At 40.9% G+C, this 22,104-nt stretch overlaps 1 protein-coding gene across 5 annotated transcripts in view; it reads right to left on the bottom strand.

Moving 5' to 3' along the window:
* FGF13 (fibroblast growth factor 13) overlaps positions 1–22,104 on the bottom strand; it is a 569,406-nt gene that overhangs the window by 192,504 nt on the left and 354,798 nt on the right. The gene's annotated exons all lie outside the window — the stretch shown is intronic.

Here is a 22,104-nt window from a genome sequence, read left to right as displayed (position 1 = left end):
TCTATTAGGCTAAATGAATACCATTAGACAATGTATGTCTACATTATATTAATGGTACCCGGGTGATCTACAAGTCAGCACGTCCTTTAAATGCCTAACCATTTCCCTACAAGCCATTTATAGCATTCAAACAAAATCCATCCAGAATAAAACCAAAGCACAGTGCCTTTCCAAAGAATACAGAACATAAAAACACAAGACTAAAGTACAAATTTCTCAAGTGGTAAAAAGAAAGAACAAATTTCTCAAGTGGTAAAAAGAAAGACCTGAATGGTAATAGTTCACAAAATATTCTAGTCATGAAAGCCCCTTCATGATCTGCCAACAAAAAAATTAGATCCAAAGGATGCTGTGACAGGAAAGAATCAAACCACATAGCCCAAGGCATCTACCCCTCAGTTTGTCTAATAAAATGGTTTGATCTTAGAAAGTTGTGGATAAATCAATGCTCATTTAAAAATACTTTCAAAAAGTAAAAATACTTTCAAAAAGCTTTACAAAGCAATCTTGCAGTGGATCCATTAATAAAAGGAACAAGTGGTCCCATTTTACCTCTTTTATAAATTTAAATGCTCAAATAGTAATACTTAGAGTGGGATTTACTTATGACCCAAGAGACCCTAGCTCCACAGCTTTATAGCTTAAGCAACTTTTATTCCAAGATGGATATTATGGCCCAAAACTGGTACAGTTCAGTTCAGTTCAGTTGCTCAGTCGTGTCCGACTCTTTGCAACCCCATGAATCGCAGCACGCCAGGCCTCCATGTCCATCACCAACTCCGGGAGTTCACTCAAACTCATGTCCATTGAGTCGGTGATGCCATCCATCCATCTTATCCTCTGTCATCCCCTTCTCCTCCTGCTCCCAATCCCTCCCAGAATCAGAGTCCTTTCCAATGAGTCAACTCTTCACATGAGGTGGCCAAAGTACTGGACTTTCAGCTTTAGCATTATTCCTTCCAAAGAAATCCCAGGGCTGATCTCCTTCAGAATGGACTGGTTGGATCTCCTTGCAGTCCAAGGGACTCTCAAGAGTCCTCTCCAGCAACACAGTTCAAAAGCATCAATTCTTGGGCACTCAGCTTTCTTCACAGTCCAACTCTCACATTCATACATGACCGCTGGAAAAACCATAGCCTTGACTAGATGGACCTTTGTTGGCAAAGTAATGTCTCTGCTTTTGAATATGCTATCTAGGTTGGTCATAACTTTTCTTCCAAGGAGTAAGCTGGTACACTGGTGTATTAATACATAGACTCTACACATGGACATCACCAGATGCTCAACACCGAAATCAGATTGATTATATTCTTTGCAGCTAAAGCTGGAGAAGCTCTACGCAGTCAGAAAAAACAAGACTGAGAGCTGACTGTGGCTCAGATCATGAACTCCTTATTGCCAAATTTAGACTTAAATTGAAGAAAGTAGGGAAAACCACTAGACCATTCAGGTATGACCTAAATCAAATCCCTTATGATTATACAGTGGAAGTGAGAAATAGATTTAAGTGACTAGATCTGATAGACAGAGTGCCTGATGAACTATTGTACAGGAGACAGGGATCAAGACCATCCCCATGGAAAAGAAATGCAAAAAAGCAAAATGGCTGTCTGAGGCCTTACAAATATCTGTGAGAGGAAGAGAGGTGAAAAGCAAAGGAGCAAAGGAAAGATATAAGCATCTGAATAAAGAGTTCCAAAGAATAGCAAGGAGAGTTAAGAAAGCCTTCCTCAGCAATCAATGCAAAGAAATAGAGGAAAACAACAGAATGGGAAAGACTAGAGATCTCTTCAAGAAAATTAGAGATACCAAGGGAACATTTCATGCAAATATGGGCTCGATAAAGGACAGAAATGGTATGGACCGAACAGAAGCAGAAGATATTAAGAAGAGGTGGCAAGAATACAAAGAAGAACTGTACAAAAAAGATCTTCACAACCCAGATAATCACCAGATATCCTGGAATGTGAATCAAGTGGGCCTTAGGAAGCATCACTACGAACAAAGCTAGTGGAGGTGATGGAATTCCAGTTGAGCTATTTCAAATCCTGAAAGATGATGCTGTGAAAGTGCTGCACTCAATATGCCAGCAAATTTGGAAAACTCAGCAGTGGCCACAGGACTGGAAAAGGTCAGTTTTCATTCCAATCCCAAAGAAAGGCAATGCCAAAGAATGTTCAAACTACCGCACAATTGCACTCATCTCACACACTAGTAAAGTAATGCTCAAAATTCTCCAAGCTGGGCTTCAGCAATATGTGAATCGTGAACTTTCAGATGTTCAAGCTGGTTTTAGAAAAGGCAGAGGAACCAGACATCAAATTGCCAACATCTGCTGGATCATGGAAAAAGCAAGAGAGTTCCAGAAAAACATCTATTTCTCTTTATTGACTACGCCAAAGCCTTTGACTGTGTGGATCACAATAAACTGTGGAAAATTCTGAAAGAGATGGGAATACAAGACCACCTGACCTGCCTCTTGAGAAACCTGTATGCAGGTCAGGAAGCAACAGTTAGAACTGGACATGGAACATACTGGTTCCAAATAGGAAAAAGAGTATGTCAAGGCTGTATATTGTCACTCTGCTTATTTAACTTATACGCAGAGTACATCATGAGAAATGCTGGGCTGGAAGAAGCACAAGCTGGAATCAAGATTGCCGGGAGAAATATCAATAACCTCAGATATGTAGATGACACCACCCTTATGGCAGAAAGTGAAGAGGAACTAAAGAGCCTCCTGATGAAAGTGAAAGAGGAGAGTGAAAAAGTTGGCTTAAAGCTCAACATTCAGAAAACGAAGATCATGGCATCTGGTCCGATCACTTCATGGGAAATAGATGGGGAAACAGTGGAAACAGTGTCAGACTTTATTTTGGGGGGCTCCAAAATCACTGCAGATGGTGATTGCAGCCATGAAATTAAAAGACGTTTACTCCTTGGAAGGAAAGTTATGACCAACCTAGATAGCATATTCAAAAGCAGAGACATTACTTTGCCAACAAAGGTTCGTCTAGTCAAGGCTATGGTTTTTCCAGTGGTCATGTATGGATGTGAGAGTTGGACTGTGAAGAAGGCTGAGCGCCAAAGAATTGATGCTTTTGAACTGTGGTGTTGGAGAAGACTCTTGAGAGTCCCTTGGGCTGCAAGGAGTTCCAACCAGTCCATCCTAAAGGAGATCAGTTCTGGGTGTTCATTGGAAGGACTGAAGCTAAAGCTGAAACTCTAGTACTTTGGTCACCTCATGCGAAGAGTTGATTCAATGGAAAAGACCCTGATGCTGGGAGGGATTGGGGGCAGGAGGAGAAGGGGACGACAGAGGATGAGATGGCTGGATGGCATCACCGACTCGATGGACATGAGTTTGGGTGAACTCTGGGAGTTGTGACGGACAAGGAGTCCTGGCGTGCTGCAATTCATGGGGTCGCAAGAGTTGGACACAACTAAGTGACTGAAGTGAACTGAACTGAAAGTCAATTGCAAGCCATAAAGCTTCAGACACATGGAATTTTACCATGGTGGTGTATATATGGCACATAATCTCCTCTATATGAGATTATATTTAGCTGATATCAAAGGAAATATCTGGCAACTCCTAGAGCATGGCATGGTATTGTGAGAACTTGTATATGAGCTAGAAAATGGCATTCAATACCAACCACTTGGAAACTTCTAAAAAACAGATCCTGGTGGCCTGATCACAGTGACAGATACTTCATAGCCTTTGTCTATTCAGGGACTTCCCTGAAGTGGAAAGAGAGTGGGAGAGTGATAAGATGTAAAAATGAAGACAGCAAGAACAGAAGAGATTTTATTATGGGGAGGTGTTTTGTAACTACAAAAAACAATCTCATACACATAAAAGAAGAATGATATAGGATTCTTCAGAGTCTTTAATATCCTAATGTGCAGTGCAAATCTCCAGGGCAGGAAGATGGCAAGCAGCTGTTTCTCAAACAATTTGTACTCTTGGGACCAATCCTAGGGGAGCATTTCCTTTGGGTAACATATTTAGAAATGCTGCCTTAAAGACAATTTTAACCACAATAAGAATAACTAGCATTTATTAAGTGCCTGCTGCTGCTGCTGCTGCTAAGTCGCTTCAGTCATGTCCGACTTTGTGCGACCCCATAGACAGCAGCCCACAAGGCTCCCCAGTCCCTGGGATTCTCCAGGCAAGAACACTGGAGTGGGTTGCCATTTCCTTCTCCAGTGCATAAAAGTGAGAAGTGAAAGTGAAGTCGCTCAGTCGTGTCTGACTCAGCAACCCCATGGACTGCGGCCTACCAGGGTCCTCAGTACTGGAGTGGGGTGCCATTGCCTTCTCCTTATTAAGTGCCAGGGACAGAATAAGTGATACACAGGCAGCAGTCTGAATGCATCGCACAAGATGGGTCACAGTAAGTACCTTGGGACCGTGGCTATAAACTGATGAGGACTCCAAAGGCTTGTTTATATATAACAATGGCTGGATAGGCTTAAGGGTGGCCTGATGAGTTAAAATCCTCACTACATCTACATCTTCATCCTCAGCTACATCTTCATCATCAAGAGTGATAAAAATAGTTCACCTTTATTGATCACTTTTTATGTATCAGGTACTAGGTCAATCAGTCATCAAGACAGCCCTATAAATTTCAACCATGTTATTGTCTCTAATTTTACCCTTGTTTGACCTAATGACCCAGTGAGTGTCAGGGGTAGAATTGAAACCCGGGTTTTGCTGTTCTTTCCATTCACTAGCTGTCTCTCATGAACACATTGATGAAGACAGTTTTCTGAAGGACCGGCAGCATATCATATAGCAGTTTATGCTGCAGTTAATTGCACCCAGCAGAAGGCAGCAAGAGAAAATTATATGTAAGAATGGATTCTCACAGCTCAGGATTAAAAATACAATCAGCAACACAAATGTTTTTAACCTGAAATAACCTGCCAGCAAATTCTATGTGGAGGCTAATTGCCTTGATCAAGTAACGAATCTATGGTTCACTCTGCATTTGAAAATTTTCATTAAGGTAAAACAACACTCAAGAGACAGACTTTATTGTGCAACACGATCTGTGAAAGCCTCTCACTAGTAAGACAAACATGCCCTTAACAGCGATGTGTAACATGCAGTATTTTCCAATTCTGAGAAGTATTCTTTTGTGCATTAAGAGGTAAAGGAGGTTCCTATTTTCTTGATATGCCACGCAGCCTCATTTCTAAAATGGAATTGTTGCATCTTCAACTAAGGCACTTGTATTAGACACCTATAGTGTGCTCGGAAGATGTGGGTCCTGCAGTCTATGGGAAGATGAAGTTTAACATCAGGCAGGCAGTGATAAAGGACTTGACAACAAGCTGTGATTCCAAAAGAGTCTCAGGGTGAGAGTGTTGGGAGTAGATCTAGGGAGGCAAGAGGAAGGACTGGATTTGAGCAAGGTTTTGAAGACTTTTGAACTTGATCAACTTCAAATTTACAGCCTTAGGCTCTGTTGTCCATATTAAAAGAAAAGTGAAAGACTTCAAGTTAAAGAATAAAGTTCAGAAATAAAGATACTCGATAAGCCAGGTTTTCTCTTTAAGGACAAATACAGTTGAATATACATTTACACAGCTATCATTTTTATGGCTAACAAGAGATTTACCAAAGCAGTGTTTTATGTTTCTAGGGGAGCTATTATTCTAGAATAAATTATTTTGTGCACAGAGATGATAAACTGAAATTTAGTTACATCTTAAGCAACAGTTCAAGTCATCAACCTAGGGAATACCCTAGATGGAGGAGTCAATCTATCCAAAGGCTGGTTTGTATAACTTAAGAGTTCAAAATTCAAACCAAACTATGTTTTTAACACCTCCTAGGTTCCAAGTCCTGTCCAAACTCTCTGAGCCTCAGTTTGCCAACAAAGGTCCGTCTAGTCAAGGCTATGGTTTTTCCAGTGGTCACATATGGATGTGAGAGTTGGACTGTGAAGAAAGCTGAATGCTGAAGAATTGATGCTTTTGAACTGTGGTGTTGGAGAAGACTCTTGAGAGTCCCTTGGACTGCAAGGAGATCCAACCAGTCCATTCTAAAGGATATCAGCCCTGGGATTTCTTTGGAAGGAATGATGCTAAAGCTGAAACTCCAGTACTTTGGCCACCTCATATGAAGAGTTGACTCATTGGAAAAGACTCTGATGCTGAGAGGGATTGGAGGCAGAAGGACAAGGGGACGACAGAGGATGGGATGGCTGGATGGCATCACCGACTCAATGGATTTAAGTTTGGGTGAACTCCAGGAGTTGGTGATGGACAGGGAGGCCTGGCATGCTGCGATTCATGGGGTCGCAAAGAGTCAGACATGACTGAGTGACTGAACTGAACTGAACTGAGGTTCCAAGTCCTGTCCAAACTCTCTGAGTCTCAGTTACTTCATGTATGAAATGGGGATAAAATAATTACATTACAAGATTTATATAGAGATTAGAGAAACTCTATATGTACTTAACATAGACTGGGTCTTCAAATAAATGGTGTCTACAGTAATCACTGCCTCTTGTCCAAGGTCAGGTGTGATGGACAGGAGGTGAGGAGACATGAGCTAGAAGCCCTGCTTGATGTGATATTCCAAAAGGTTCCCCCACTTCTCTTCAAACTGGCACATCACTCCATTTTCCTAACCATTTGTTAAGCTCCTCTATCATCCAAAGCATCAGCATCCAAAGTAGGTGGAGGACTTTTAGAGTAGCTGCAGTGCTCATAGGAGAACGGAGCTGATTCTGTGAACAACAAGCTACCACCTAAAAGCAAATTGGGTAATTTGGAAAACTATACTCTTTTATGGCTTTCCCGGTGGCTCAGCTGGTTAAGAATCTGTCTGCAATGTGGGAGACCTGGGTTCAATCCCTGGGTTGGGAAGATCCCCTAGAGAAGGGGATCTTCTCTACCCACTCCAGTATTCTGGCCTGGAGAATTCCATGGACTGTATAGTCCATGGGGTCACAAAGAGTCAAACACGACTGAGTGACTTTCACTTTCACACTTTTAGTGAGTTGAGTAAATATCCCACAGCCTTCTACCTAACATCACCCAGAAACAGTTTAGATCCCAGGAGGATGTGGGTTGTTAATTCAACTTCCCACAGAAGGAAGTGAACATGAGAGTAAGTGGTAGAGTCCCAAGATGAGGGGCAGTAAGCAGAGGAGGGATGCGAAGATTGACACCTAGGATCCCGAGTCAGGAAATAAGAGGACTGAAGTGCAGTGGTTAGGGTGCCAGTCTAACCAAGCAGCCGATAGATCTCTCTCACCCCTAGCTCTGACTTTCTGTGCTAAGGGAATCCTCCTAGCTCCAAAGAACTTCTCCACCAATGGGTACTAAATGGAAGTTCTGCACACCACGAATATGACAGCATCAGATCCTTGAAGTCAAGTTTAGAAGCATGAAGAGTTAAGGTCATCAAGGGAAAGCATGCTTAACTCTTAATCCTCCTCAAAGCAGTCCCGAGAGCCTCTGCTGCAGAGAAAGTAAAGTACAGCTTAGGCAAGGCAATCTGAGTCTGAAACTCAATTCCCCCATTTTCTAATAGTGTGATATTGGGCATGTTACTTAGCTCATTGGCTCATACTAACACATGTTTGAAATGCAGACAGTGAAGTACTCAGAAAAGGTTACTTTTCTTCTCTCCACCCCAACACCAGCCCATGCCTGGGCCTTTTCTTCCCTTAAAGCTGCCCAGAATCAAGATTGCCAGTTTCAGCAAGAATCTGGAAAAGGAGATGCCCATGGCCGACATCATTTGGCTATGAAGCCCTGGAGCTTTTGAACATTGAACTATCCAGCTGAATGAAGAAAACATGTGACACTTACATGAAGTCAGACTTCAACCACATCTATCAGTCCAATTTCCTTCCATTTGGACTGTGCATAACATTGTTAGGAAACCTAGCAACAGATAGAGTCTTATTTGAACCACTGAGACATTTAAAACAAGAAGTCAATCAGTCCCCCATCAATCCATCCCCCCCTCATTTAAACACAAGCATATGGAGACCCAAAGATGGAATGGACCTTGTTCAAGTTATATAACTCCCTGAGAGCCTTTTACCTTGATAAGGGAATAAAAGCAAAGCTAAAAAACAGGAACCAGAAAAATTGCAACTGCTTTTGAAAAAAAAAAACTAAATAAAAATCTATTAAATTAGCTGAGGTAAATTTAATTTCGTTCTTCGTCTTTTAGAGGACTGACTTCTCTGAAGTTAGATGAGTTGAATTCCTGTTTGTCCCTTAAACTATTACTTGCTGCTGCTGCTAAGTCGCTTCAGTTGTGTCCGACTCTGTGCGACCTCATAGATGGCAACCCACCAGGCTCCCCTGTCCCTGGGATTCTCCAGGCAAGAATACTGGAGTGGGTTGCCATTTCACGTGCTTATTAGTGGTATAAAGGAACTACGAATGTAGGGAAAAGTGATAATTCATTTTTAGGGGTGTTTTCAGAACTAAACACTCTGAAGGAAGCAACTAGTCCAGTGCCTGGCATAAAGGTAGGTACCAAGGCAGTTTGAGTTCATTCTCACTGGTTAGATTTAATTCTCTAAGCTTTTGAATTTTGAACTAGATATGGAGACAGGCAAAAGAAAACACTGAAGAACACATTCCTCTCTGGTCATCATCAGCTCTGCTAAAGAAAAAGAGTGAACTAAGGGAAGATTTCTTGAAGGACTGCAATGAAAAGAGCTTCCTGAACAAGATTATACTTGAGCCTCGGCCCTGGCCCCAAACAGACTGATGCTATTTAAAACTTTTCATGGGTGAGAGTTTGCTACGAAGCTCCTAGAAGCAAGGAACTCTGCCCTGCTTCTCCAGATCTCCTACAGTAGACACAAGGGGAAAACAATGACTAGGAAAAGACTCACTGAATCACAGCCCTCAGCTTTCTTCTACCCAATCATCTTCTGTATTGGAAAGTCTCATAAATAGTTTCAGTTCAGTTCAGTCACATCTGACTCTTTGTGACCCCATGGATTGCAGCATGACAGGCTTCTCTGTCCATCACCAATTCCTGGAGTTTACTTAAACTCACGTCCATTGATTCGGTGATGCCATCCAACCATCTCATCCTCTTTCATCCCCTTCTCCTCCCACCTTCAATCTTTCCCAGCATCAGGGTCTTTCCAGTGAGTCAGTTCTTTGCATCAGGTGGGCAAAGTATTGGAGTTTCAGCTTCAGCATCAGTCCTTCCAATGAATATTCAAGACTGATTTCCTTTAGGATGAACTGGTTGGATTTCCTTGCAGTCCAAGGGACTTTCAAGAGTATTTTCCAACAGTTCAAAAGTATAACTTTAAAAGCTTTTGGCAGGGAGGGATCAATTGGATGTTCAGAATTAACATATATAAACTACTATGGTGGCTCAGATGATAAAGAATCCACCTGCAATGAGGGAGACCTGTGTTCGATCCCTGGGTTGGGATGATCCCCTAGAGGAGGGCATGGCAACCCACTCCAGTATTCTTCCCTGGAAAATCCCCATGGACAAAGAAGCCTGGCGGACTATAGTCCATGGGATCACAAAGGGTCGGACACGACTAAACGACAAAGCAGAGCACAGTACAGCATATATGAAATAGATAACCAACAAGGGCATAATATATAGTACAGGGAACAATACTGAATATCTAGTAACAACCTATAATGGAAAAGAATCTTAAAAAAGATAGGTTTATACAAATATGTGTAACTGAATCACTTTGCTGTACATCTAAAACTAATACAACATCATGTATCAACTATACTTTTGGGAGAGAGTTGATATAGGTACATGTATGGCTGAGTCCCTTCGCTCTTCACCTGAAACTTTCACAACATTGTTTGTTAATTGGCTATACCCAATACAAATAAGTTTTTAAAAAATGTAATAAAGGAAAAAACCTTGTGTTTATAAGCTGGTAAGCCAACCATGGGAAAAAACCCAAATATTAAATTAATGGGAAAAAAAGCTTTTGGAAGGATGAGGGAAGAATTAGGAGGCAGAATTTGGATTAAATTGAAATTATGACTTTAATAATCCAAGGAAACAGGACACTGGTGGTGATTAAACAGAAGCATTATGAATGTCTCAAAGAAACAGTAACTTTCAGACCATAGCTTTCTTATTGGCATAGTTATGATATAGCCAAGGGGTGCGTTGCTGGGTGATGACTTTCATGAGACATGTGGCCACGTGTGAAGATGTCTGTTTGTTATCACCACTCAGTGGGGCAGGGGCCAGCTGAGGGGTTGCTACTACTATCATGTGCACAGAGTCCAGGCATCTGCTCATCCCACCAGGTTTAGGACAACCTCTGACAACAAATAACCTAGACCCAATGGTCAGTAGTGCTGAGGTTGAGAAACCTTAGTCTAGCCTAACATGGGGCCTTGAACTGACCAACTGAAGGGGGAAAAAAAAGATATATAAACTGATTTTTACAGCAGGAAAGAAGCACAAATAAATATGCTCCCTGGGTTTTAGTTCTCACTTATGTTTCCCATGTTAATTTGGTGTCATTTGTAACCCAATGTTATTCATTATCAAGTATCCGATTGTGTTGGTTGATGTGATAAACTCCTCTATGTACAAACAAATCAGGAACAATTACATAAAGACAATGCCTCCCCCACCCGCTGGGGACACTCTAGGGACACCAGTCCATTTCTGATTTTCCCCATGTCCACTCCTCTACCCCCAGCAGCAACAGAATGCAACAGGAGAGAAGACAAAGTTCAGATTTTGTGTTCAATCTAAACCTCTTCCCCCTACCTGTAGAGATACTATTTCTTCCTTTTCAAAGCTCTTTCTTGAGGCCAGCAGACAGATGAGAAAGGATGACAGGATATCAAAAAGCTTCTCAAGCCAAAGGAATATACAGTCTCCTTGATTAGTTTTCATGTTCCACTATCAAGATCCCAACCTACATTTTAAGGTAAAGGATACTGTTTCAGCAAAGATCTAATTGAGACACAGGAGAGTAGTACTGGCTAGGCAAAGGGGGAAAATGTCATTAGAGGTGGGTGAATGAATACATTCTCATCTACCATGACATTTTGCTGTCTTGGGAAGAAGGGTACTGAGCCAAGAGTTTAGAAGCTGTAGCTTCTGCCCTTAGTTTAAAAATGAGTAAAGCATAATGTAGTTTTATTTAAGGGGTAATCCAAGTACAAGAATTTCTTTAAAAATAAGTTTCCCACAAAATCCCTGAACAACTTTATGAAAAAATAACTAATTTTTTATTTTCTAATCCTGAAAAAAAAAACAAAGCATTTTTACTTTATTGAGGCCACTAAGGAAGAGGGATTTGACCTTGGACAAGGGGACACCCTGTACAGAGGACTTTCATCCAGTTTTGCACAGTAAGTTAACATTTCCTTGCAATGTAAATTTGTAAATCCTAGATGAACACTCAGCTCAATTATATGGACTCTATATCATATTGTCAACTCAACAGTTCTTCACTGCAAAAACTGTGTACCTATGCTTTTTATATCCAAGCTCTGATATAGGAAGAGATTTTCACTGTTAGACAAGGAATCAATTTCCATAGTCTAGCAAGAGTGCACATGTTTGTAAAGTTGGCAGAAAACTTGCCTTATTGAAAACTCATGTAACAGCATCCTGGATTGCAGCACATTAATACAACTTCAAAGTATGTCAGATTGAAAATACTGAACTCAAGAGGTAATTTACTTTTAATTTGAATTCCCAGTGGTCCAATATTTTTAGGCTATTAAAAATTATTGAGAAAGCTTAACTATATTTAAAAGGACAAACAACAAAAGAATAAATCAGTCCTGGCAAAGACTTAAACTTGAGATGCGCTGAGAAGAAAAATCAGTGACATCTTTACAAAGATCGACTCTTTCTTTAGCGCTTAGAGAGTCTGTGATTCCTCATCACTCCCTCTATCAAGGGTCATTCAAACCAAACTTGCCTCAATAATTCATGCCAGTTATTTCCAGGACGTATAAGAAGGTATACGAAGTGGGGAGACATGTTTTGACATTGAAATCAATTGGGCTACAAAGTCCAGATGTTATGAGGGACATATGAGAAGCTTGCATTAAATTACTATCTCCTTCCTGCAATCAGCTCTACTAATTATATCCTGAAGCTCAGTCCCGCTTTGGCTTCCTTAGTACCTTCTTTTCCTGCTTCTCCTTCTCTCACTCCTGAGGAGTCCTTTCTCTTCCAGATCACCTTCTCTGCCTCTCCTCCCTCCAAAGATGATCTCCTCTGGTCTGATGCTTTTCACACCACCCACAGGCTGGTAATGTCTGTCACCAGCCTATAACTTATTCCTGAGCAATTTAAATGCAGGTCCACTAGTGTTTTGAACTCAGAAATGTTGCTCAATAAGGGTTGAAAGTGATAGTTGCTTAGTTGTGTCTGACTCTTTTGGAGCCCATGGACTCTCTGCTGGGCTTCTCTGTCCATGGGATTTATCAGGTGAGAATACTGGAGTGGGTTGCCATGCCCTCCTCCAGGGGATCTTCTTGACCCAGAGAATGAACCTAGGTCTCCTGTATTACAGTCAGATTCTCGACTGTCTGAGCCACCAGGGTAGGATAAGGGTTACATGAATGAAATATAAAAATGGATTCATGGATACCTGTGGCGGATTCATTTTGATATTTGGCAAAACTAATACAATTATGTAAAGTTTAAAAATAAAATAAAATTAGAAAAAAAAATAAAAATTAAAAAAAAAAATGGATTCATGGGACTTCAGCAAAAGACGGGTAGAAGAAAGCTGAGCTGTCTTAGACAAGTCCACCCTAGAACGTGTCTCACCAGCTACAGACTATGAGAAAGAATAACTACAGACTATGAGAAAGAATAAATTTCAAGCCAAAATTTTTTAGGGTGACTTAAAAAACAACAAGAGCTAACTGATGGTTCAAGATCTGCCATTCACGTCAGTCTTGCCTCCTCAAGGGCAGAGATTGTACCTCTTGTTGGTGGTATGCCTAATAACTGGCACAGTACCTGGTTTGTACAAGACAATAAATACCTATTGATAAATACATCAGATTCTGTTAACAGTGAATAAAAGCATCATTAGTCATTTCTGCCTAGAATTATGGTAAATGGCAGGTTGAACTCAGAGTACCAAAATTCGTTATTGGAATAATTATAAATATTTATTATTTCTTGATGGACACTGTGCTAGGCCTGTGGTCTCTATGTAATAAAGCTCTACTTATTAGGTATGAAATAAAGGGTGTATGTTTAAATGGAGTCTAATTGGTAAAGGAGACAGATCTCTTTTAAGACACCAATAACTGCTCCCAAACAAAATGCTACCCTAGAATAAAAGGCTTGTGTGATTTGCTTTGGGGATTTTTGTTCCCTCCCACTAAATATTCTGGGTATATTTAACCAATTATCCACTAAGTGAACAGCTAACCATGCATGCCAATTAGAAATTGACTGAATCGGTTCATGAATCTTCTAGCATAAATCCAAAATGCTACCTTCTCAGAGAGAAAAATCAAGGGATTACAGAGGGGAAATGGTTGAGGAGGGAACCAAACAGAAAAGTTATTGGCTGGCAGCTTCTATAACTCCCTAATTTTTGAAATGCCCTTTATTCCTTCCTTATTGCATGAAAAGAAGTAGATTTAGTTCACAGCTTGAGGCAGCCTGTGAGATAAATGTGCTCCCTGTGTGAATGGACTGCTTGAGCCCACATTATCCCATAGAAGACTGTGACTAGGCTGAGCTTCGTGGGCTGGAAGTATTCTAGAAAGGGCCCCAAGAGAGGGACCATGGGAGCTCTACTACCTCCTTGCTTGTAAGTGTTTTTCCTCAAAAAAGTATTTTCACTAGTGGTGTGCATACATGTATGTGTGTGTGTGTGTGTGTGTGTGTGTGTGTCTGTGTGTTTACCTCTTCTCTGAATGCTGACTTGCGACCACAAGGGGCACACTTCACTTGTCTCAGGGTTCTGTGTTTTTGGAAGGGGCAGAATCCACAGAGCTGGGTGGGTAATGTTGGGTCTCTGGGAGAATTAAACTGAAGCAGTTCCTGCTCCATTGAAGTCCTCAGTGGAGGACCACACATAAGACCTGGGGAAATGCACTCACACCAAGAGAAAGGAGAAGGAGCAAATAATCTCAATATGAACATGTGTTGCTAAAACCAACTCACATTAAAGACAGGCTAAGCCAAAAAGGGGTCCACCCTTAGTGCACAAGATCACTGCATTCCGAAGTGCACAAAAAATCCAGAGCATGTGTGGAACCTCGGAGCTCTCATTGGGAGTGCCCAAACCTGGGAGTTTGGGAGTTTTGTACTGGTACGGACCCTGCCTCAGAATCTTGGTACGCCCAGAACTCTGCATCACGGCTTTCTTTTTCTTAGAGAGCAGCTCATAGCACAATCAGTTACGGTGGATTCAAGGTGTAGTGGTTCAATGAGGAAAACTATGAATTAGAAGCATTATTCCACTTAAGAAAGCAATGCAGGAAGAATGACCTGCACTTTGTTCATCTAGGGAACAAGGGAGAAGAACACGTGACAAATCTCAGGGATGACTGTTTAACCCCTTGCCTACTGCTTATACCGATGTTCCTACCAGGATGTGGGGAAACCCACAAGGGAAGTCTCCCAGGGGATGCACTGGGTATGTACACTGTGCTGAGACATGAGAGAGATTAATATAGTCTTTTTCTAAACCGTATCTCTCACCAGCAGTGGATAAGATGGTGCTGAGCTCTTCAACATGGATGGACCTTAGAGATGAATATACTAAGCAACTCAGATAAAGATAAGTACCATATGATATCACGTACATGTGGAATATAAAATAAGATATGAATAACCTTATCTATGAAACAGAAAGAGACTCACAAACATAGAAAACACACTTATGGTAACCAAAGGGGGAGGAGTAAGTTAGGAGTTTGGGATTAACATATACACAGCACTATATATAAAACACATAAAGCACCGGGGAACTATATTCAATAACCCGACATAAGCCATAAAGAAAAACAATCAGAAAAATATATTGAATATATGTATATAACTGAATCACTTTGATGTACACCTGAAATTAACACAATATTTTAAATCAACCATATGCCAATTAAAAAAGGAAAACAAGAAAAATAAGATGGATAAGATGGTGCTGAGCTCTTACACTTAAAAGAGGGAGTCAGGTATCACAGTATAGGATGAGCTGAGGCAGCACAGTGTGGTAAAGGAGATCAGGCTTCCGGGATGAAAAGACTTGCTTCAAATCTCAATTAGGGCATTATTATCTGAATGATGCTGAAAAAGTTATTTCCCATCTCTACACACCAGTATCCCCATCGTGTCCTTCAAGACTTATACCTACCTCATGGGTTGGGAAGATTAGTAAAAATGAATCTGAAGTGCCTGGCACAGAAAAGATGCTAAAAAATTTGAGAGCTGAGCATCTAACCAAAGCACAGTACAGAATGTCATGCACAGAGCAGTCCACACAAATTCCGGAGACCTCCTTCTCTGTGCTTCCAGAGAGAAGTGGACCACTTTATACAATTTCATTCATTGTGAAATTCACATAGAATAATCTCTTGACAGCGACCCAACCTAGTTGGGTGAGACTTCTCTTCATGTGCCTTTAAGTCAGTCCTCACTAGGTCATGAAGGTTGTGTCATTCAGGGATTTAAGGTCAGCAGGTGTTTTGTGAGCAAAGGTTTTAAGGTAGAAGGTCAACTGGCCTGAGGTGATTAAGAACTGGCCTGTAGCTGAATACTGCACACCAGCACAGTGAGTCAATCGCAGTTCTTACATTGTAGATTGTACAGCATTTCAACAGTCATATATGATGAGAATCTGCCCTGTAAACATGCTGAAGTTCACCCTCACCGTTTACCTTTTCTCTGAAGAACAAGCTACCTTTTGATTCCATCATTTTTCTCACAGCAGACCAATGGTCCGCCCACGCCTGTGGACCTTAGTATACCTGGCAATGTGTCTCCATAAGATGATACTGGGGGGAATGGAGAACGGAAGGGGAGCTTTTTCTAGGGCTGGTCTCATTATGAGACACACTCTCCTGCGCTGGAGAGACCACAGTCTTTGGAGTGAGACAAGTTGCAGTGGAGCATTGGCTCTACCATGTCTCAGTCAGGTGACCTTGAACAGGTTATTTCATGTCTCTCCATCTCTGTTTCTTCATCCATCAAGAGGAGAGGGGAAAAAAAATATCCTACATACTTCTAAGAATCTTTGAAAGACTTAAGATAAAGTTAGGCAAAGCACTTGGCACATAGTAAATTCTGGATATTTGTCAGTTATTGCTTTCATTATTATTTACCATAAACTATAGAGTAGGGTTCCAACAAGTAACTCATGGCTAATTTCTAAACCTCTAGGAAAAACCTAATCCAATAGAAAAGGGGAAATACTCAGAGCGGGTCTTAATAACATTCCCATTCAGGGTGGAATTTTAATGAACTGAGAAAAAAATTAAGCAATAGAATCTGCTTTTTAATTATTAGAAATGACCTTTCCTCATTTATGCTATTATAGGTGATGAGCATCCTCTGGCATAATGAAAGAAGATGAGGCAAGTGACCAGTTTCTGTTATTTATTAAGGGAACCTTCTATTGCACTCAGATGGAATGTAGTTTTCATAATCACGCCACTCTGCCTTTGCGTGTCCTGGACAGGTCATCACCTCCTTGACGGTGAGGGTCATTTCACTTCCTCCTTCTGAGTGCCCCATTCCACCTAACTCTGCTGCTGCTGCTAAGTCGCTTCAGTCGTGTCCGACTCTGTGTGACTCCACAGACAGCAGCCCACCAGCCTCCCCCGTCCCTGGGATTCTCCAGGCAAGAGTACTGGAGTGGGTTGCCATTGCCTTCTCCACCACCTAACTCTAGGCCCCAGAATTAACCAGTACCTCCCAAGTCCCTTCTGCCTGTGACAATGTCCTGCAATAGCAAAGATGAGAATGGAGTGCAGACAACATTTTTCTCTTGAAAACTAACATGTTTCAGCAATTAAACTGCTTTTAGACAGCAAACTCACGTATAGGGTAAAGCTGAGCATATGCAGAAGTCATGGAAGATAAAGGACATGGGCTTTGGAGGCCAGAAAAGTCACACTCAAATCAAGTCCAGTCATTTGTTGGAGAAGTGAATTAGCGTTCCCATATTTTAGTGTGCTCATCTGTGAAAGGTTGGGAGCAGCCCCTACCTTACAAAGTTTTGTGATCCTACCTCCCAGGGCCTTTGCACAGTGCTTGCTGCATGTACATGTTAACTCAGTGAAACTGGGCTCTCTTTGCCTTCCTCCGTGGAGATCCGGTTTTCCAGACAATGTATACGAGTTGCTTCCAAAGCTGGATATGCTTGAAGGTTGACCTGGAGCTGTTCTGAAAATATACATCTTAAAATAGCCAGGGCTTCTAAGTAGCAATAGGCTAGCACATGAGTGGAAGTGAACATGTGATTTTGATGTGTTGGAGTGAGTGTGGATATTGGCTGCGAAGCAAGACAAGGGTAAGTGTTTGATAAAATGCAGGATGTAATATCTCTTGTTCCACACTTTCCCATGGGCATTATCTAAGCTGCATATCAAGCACACAGAGAAATACTGTAGCGTATAACAAATGAATACCTGAATGAATGTAACTTAGAGTGCTAGGAATGATTGATAAACACAGATAACACTGAAAGTCTCCCAATCATGGCAAAGTCATTCTTCACGTACATGCTGCTGTAATAACATTATGCTGAGGGAGCTGGCGATGATGTTTAGATAATAAAAGGGTAATGCCCCAGTGATGACAGCCTGAGGGAGAGATACCCAGATCAGGAGCAGCTGGTATCCACTTCTGCAATCTTACCCTAGAGCAGCAGGAAGCAAGTCAAGAAGCACGTAGATGACCTTTTCTGGCACGGTGATATGCTCTGCTAATTCTCCATTTTCTTCTTTAAGTGAGATCACAGGAGGTCCCAAGAAACTCTTCCTCCCACATTTGCAAGCTGCATCACAGAGAGCAGAACAAGTATTTCCACCACTACTTGCAAAAAAGGATGTTGGTCACAAGGTGGCAGGTTACCACGCTCCTGTGGAAAAGCTGGATTATATTTCTAAAAGCTCAGAGAGGCAGAGGCAAGAGAACTTCAAAAAGGTAAGAGTGTGTGTGTGTGTGAGAGAGAGAGTGAGTGTGTGTGTGTGTAGTGGGAAGGACGGATGCCTTACATGGCCACAAGCTCTAAAGGTCATATAAGTGCTGCCTGTCCAGCGTGCCCTCTAATCACAGGGCACCTCCTCAACAGGCTCATGCAACTAGCATGATAAGAATTGTGAATTGACAGCTGACATCATACAAATGACCTATGCCAAGGTAATTCTGTTCTGAGGCAGCGAGTCCAACCCTGCTAGTACATTAGAATCACCTAGGAACTTTTCAAATTAAAACACACACACACACACACACACACACATCAAGAATCAGCCACAAGAGACCTTGCAGGGTTTTCATTTGGACAAGTTATTGTTTAGTTACTTGATTTTGGTCTGATGTTGGGTTCAGGCATCACTATTATTTAAAAGGTCCTCAGATAATTCAGGCATCACTATTATTTAAAAGGTCCTCAGATAATTCAAGGGTGGAGTCAAGGTTGAGAATCACTGAAATAATCTAAGCAATATTACTGAAAGTAGGGTCCACAGCCTTAGTGCTGACCCATGAACTTGTCATTAGGCACATTTCTGTTTAGTTCAGCTGACACTATTTTTCACAGCAAGATAACAATACTTTCTTTAGTTGATGTATAGTTGATTTACAATGTTGTGTTAGTTTCTAATGTACAGGAAAGTGATTCAGTTTTACAAATATATATGTATGTATATGTATGTATGTATATATACATATATATGTATATGTGTGTATGTATACATGCATATATATGTATATGTGTGTATGTGTGTATGTATGTATGTATATACATGGGCTTCCCAGGTGACTCAGTGATAAAGAGTCTGCCTGCCAATGCAGGAGATGCAGATTCCATCCCTGGGTCCGGAAGATCCCCTGGATGAGGAAATGGCAACCTACTCTAGTATTCTTGCCTGGAAAATTCCATGGACAGAGGAATCTGGCAGGCTACAGTCCATGGGTAGCAAAGAAGTGGACACAACTGAGTGATTAAGTATGCACGTATGCATGTATATACACACACACCTATATACACATATACTTTTTCATATTCTTTCCATTATGATTTATTGCAAGATATTTAATATAGTTCCTTGTGCTATACAGTAAGATCTTGATTTTTATCCATTCTATATATAATAGTTTGCAGCTACAAATCCCAAAGTCCTAATTTATCCCACCCCATCCTTCCCCTTTAGTAACCTTAAGTTTGTTTTCTATGTCTATGGGTCCGTTTCTGTTTTGTACATACATTCACGTGCATCATAATTTAGATTCCACATATAAGTGATATCATACGATATTTGTCTTTTTCTGACTTCCTTCACTTAGGATGATAATCTCTAGGTGCATCTATGCTGCTGCAAATGGCACATTTTCATTCCTTTTTATGGCTGAGTAGTATTCTATTGTATACATATATACCACATCTTCTTTATCCAGCCCTTGTAAGTTGCATTGTTTGCAAATAATTTCTCCCAGCCTTTAGGTTACATTTTTACTTTGTTTATGGTTTCCTTTGCTATGTAAAGGCTTCTAAGTTTGATTGCTGCTGCTGCTAAGTCGCTTCAGTCGTGTCCGACTCTGTGCAACCCCATAGACGGCAGCCCACCAGGCTCCCCCATCCCTGGGATTCTCCAGGCAAGAACATTGGAGTGGGTTGCCATTTCAATTAGGTTCCGTTTATTTTTGCTTTTATATCTACTGCCTTGGTAGACTGACCTAAGAAAACATTACTACAATTTATGTCAGAATGTTTGGCCTATGTTCCATACTGGGAACTTTGTTGTGTCATGTCTTATATGTAAGTCTTTAAGCCATTTTGAATTTATTTTTGTGCAGGGTGTGAAGGAGTGCTCTAACTTCATTGATTTACACGCAGAAAGACAGCAATACTTTCTTGATAAAACAAACAGTGCATTGACTTACATTCTGGCACAAGCTCGTCATCTTATCACTGACTGGTAACAAACAATTTCAGACCCAGTCCTGAACCATGGACCACACTTGGAGTAGAACTTTCCTAAAGATAACAGGTGGGGGTCAGAGAAAAAGGGACCGGCATTCATCTTTAAAAGTGTGTTACTTGTCAAAGCTGAGCTTTGATGGGAACACACTGCTTAGTGGAGCCAGCAAGGCATTTCTCAAAGCATACTTTTAGGATGTTACTATGTATTATGAACAAAAATGATTTGGTACCTGAAAGATGCGGTTTACCACTTAACTGCCCAAAGTGAGACAAATTACTCTCCTATGCAGGATGACTCTCTAAGAGAGATATGGAATTCAACAAACACGTATGGGATCACAGAATCTTTCTTTTCACAAAGCCATGTGATTAGTAGTTCATAAAACATAATTTGGAAAATAGTGATACAGTTATTATTTAAGAACCTGCAAAAGAGAGTATAGTTAATTCTACATTCTCTTCAACCAGGCAAGCAAGTTATCATTTAAAACAAAAGAGTGAAAATTGGAGCTGACACAGCAGCCCATGTGGTGCATCTCTGCAAAGGCGGACCCCTAGACCTTAGGGTTGGGCTTGACTTGGTAAAACAGCTCAAAGTCATCCAGGCTATGCCTTTCTGGGGATGGTCCACAGTCTACCTACAGTCATACCATGCCAGGTCAGAAATGCAGATTTGCTTCAGTGGTTTATTAACCGACTGTGGAAAGGAAAAACCCAAAAGGTGTTGCTGAGACATCAGAGCACCAGAAGCATGCTGGCAACACAAACCTTGATGGAACAGCTTTGAGGAGGGCAGTGCTGCATGGATGGAGACCTTCCAGATTTTTTTCAAGGATCAGCATCTAGATTTTGACTTTGTTTTAAAATCAAAATCACCACCATTGTTCATCCAGTAGACCTTTCTGGGCACGTTCCCAGGGCAGTGTTCCTTTAAATATAAATACTTAAAGTGGACCATCTGTGTTGGTTTCACAAAGGAGAAATATCTGCTTCCAATGTTAAGTGAGGAAAACTTCAGTCAAGAGAGTCCTGAAGGAGAGATTACTTCTTAGGAACCCTCACCACCGCCTCGACAGGAACACCGAGGCTCAAGGGAGAAGGAAGGCCTGTTGCTTTAAAAAATGAATCATCAAATCATGAGTGGTTGTTTGTTTCTACCGGAAAAGCCAGCCTGGAGACTGAGTTGAGATGCATGCATCTAATAAGAGAATAATAAATGCCCATCCTGACCTGAAATTGAATTATTGGCTGTTATGTATACTTCCTTGATCAAATTATGAGTTTTCCAGAGAGTAGAAACTATCCCCCAAACATGACTTAATGCTGTGCTTGCTGCCATAAGGAGGGGAAATAGGAGAGAAGAGAGACTGTGTTTCAGTGCCATTACTAGCTTCCCAATCTTGTTAGGAGATAACAAGTTGTCTTCTAAGAAATAGCTGACAAGCAACCAAGAGAAATACACTTGATCAGTATATGGGGAAAGGATAATGTTTATTCATTACTAAACAACAAGGCTTTCAAATTTGGGGCTTTTAATTTGATTTTGATATGGACCAATATTTTAACTTTTCTTGTGACTGCAATTAAGCTGCCATTGGCTTCAATGAGCAAAGAAACCTCTCTGAGTTGTTTTGTCATCCTTCACATCATAAATCAAAGGAAAAGTGACCACAAATGAGTTACTTTGAAATTTAAAGATTCAGAATAAAATCTTTTATTGCTTCAGAGTCACATAAACATATGGCCCCATGTTTTTCTAATCAAATATGAATAGCCCTAAATTCTTACATTCAAGGGGACAGATATTGAACCCAATTATACCGTTTCTGCCAGTCAAGACATTTTCCAATATCAAGCATCAGAGGTGATTTAGTTTTATTGAACTATGAATTCAAATAGTATTAGACCCATTCTTCTCAAAAGGCAAATTAGTAGGACTATGAGGAAGACACACAACAGGAGA

This window comes from Bos indicus x Bos taurus, chromosome X (genome assembly GCF_003369695.1).
Source record: "Bos indicus x Bos taurus breed Angus x Brahman F1 hybrid chromosome X, Bos_hybrid_MaternalHap_v2.0, whole genome shotgun sequence".
NCBI classification, from domain to species: domain Eukaryota; kingdom Metazoa; phylum Chordata; class Mammalia; order Artiodactyla; family Bovidae; genus Bos; species Bos indicus x Bos taurus.
The sequence above is the reverse complement of the archived record's forward strand: the minus strand, read 5'-3'. Positions and strand labels throughout refer to the sequence as shown.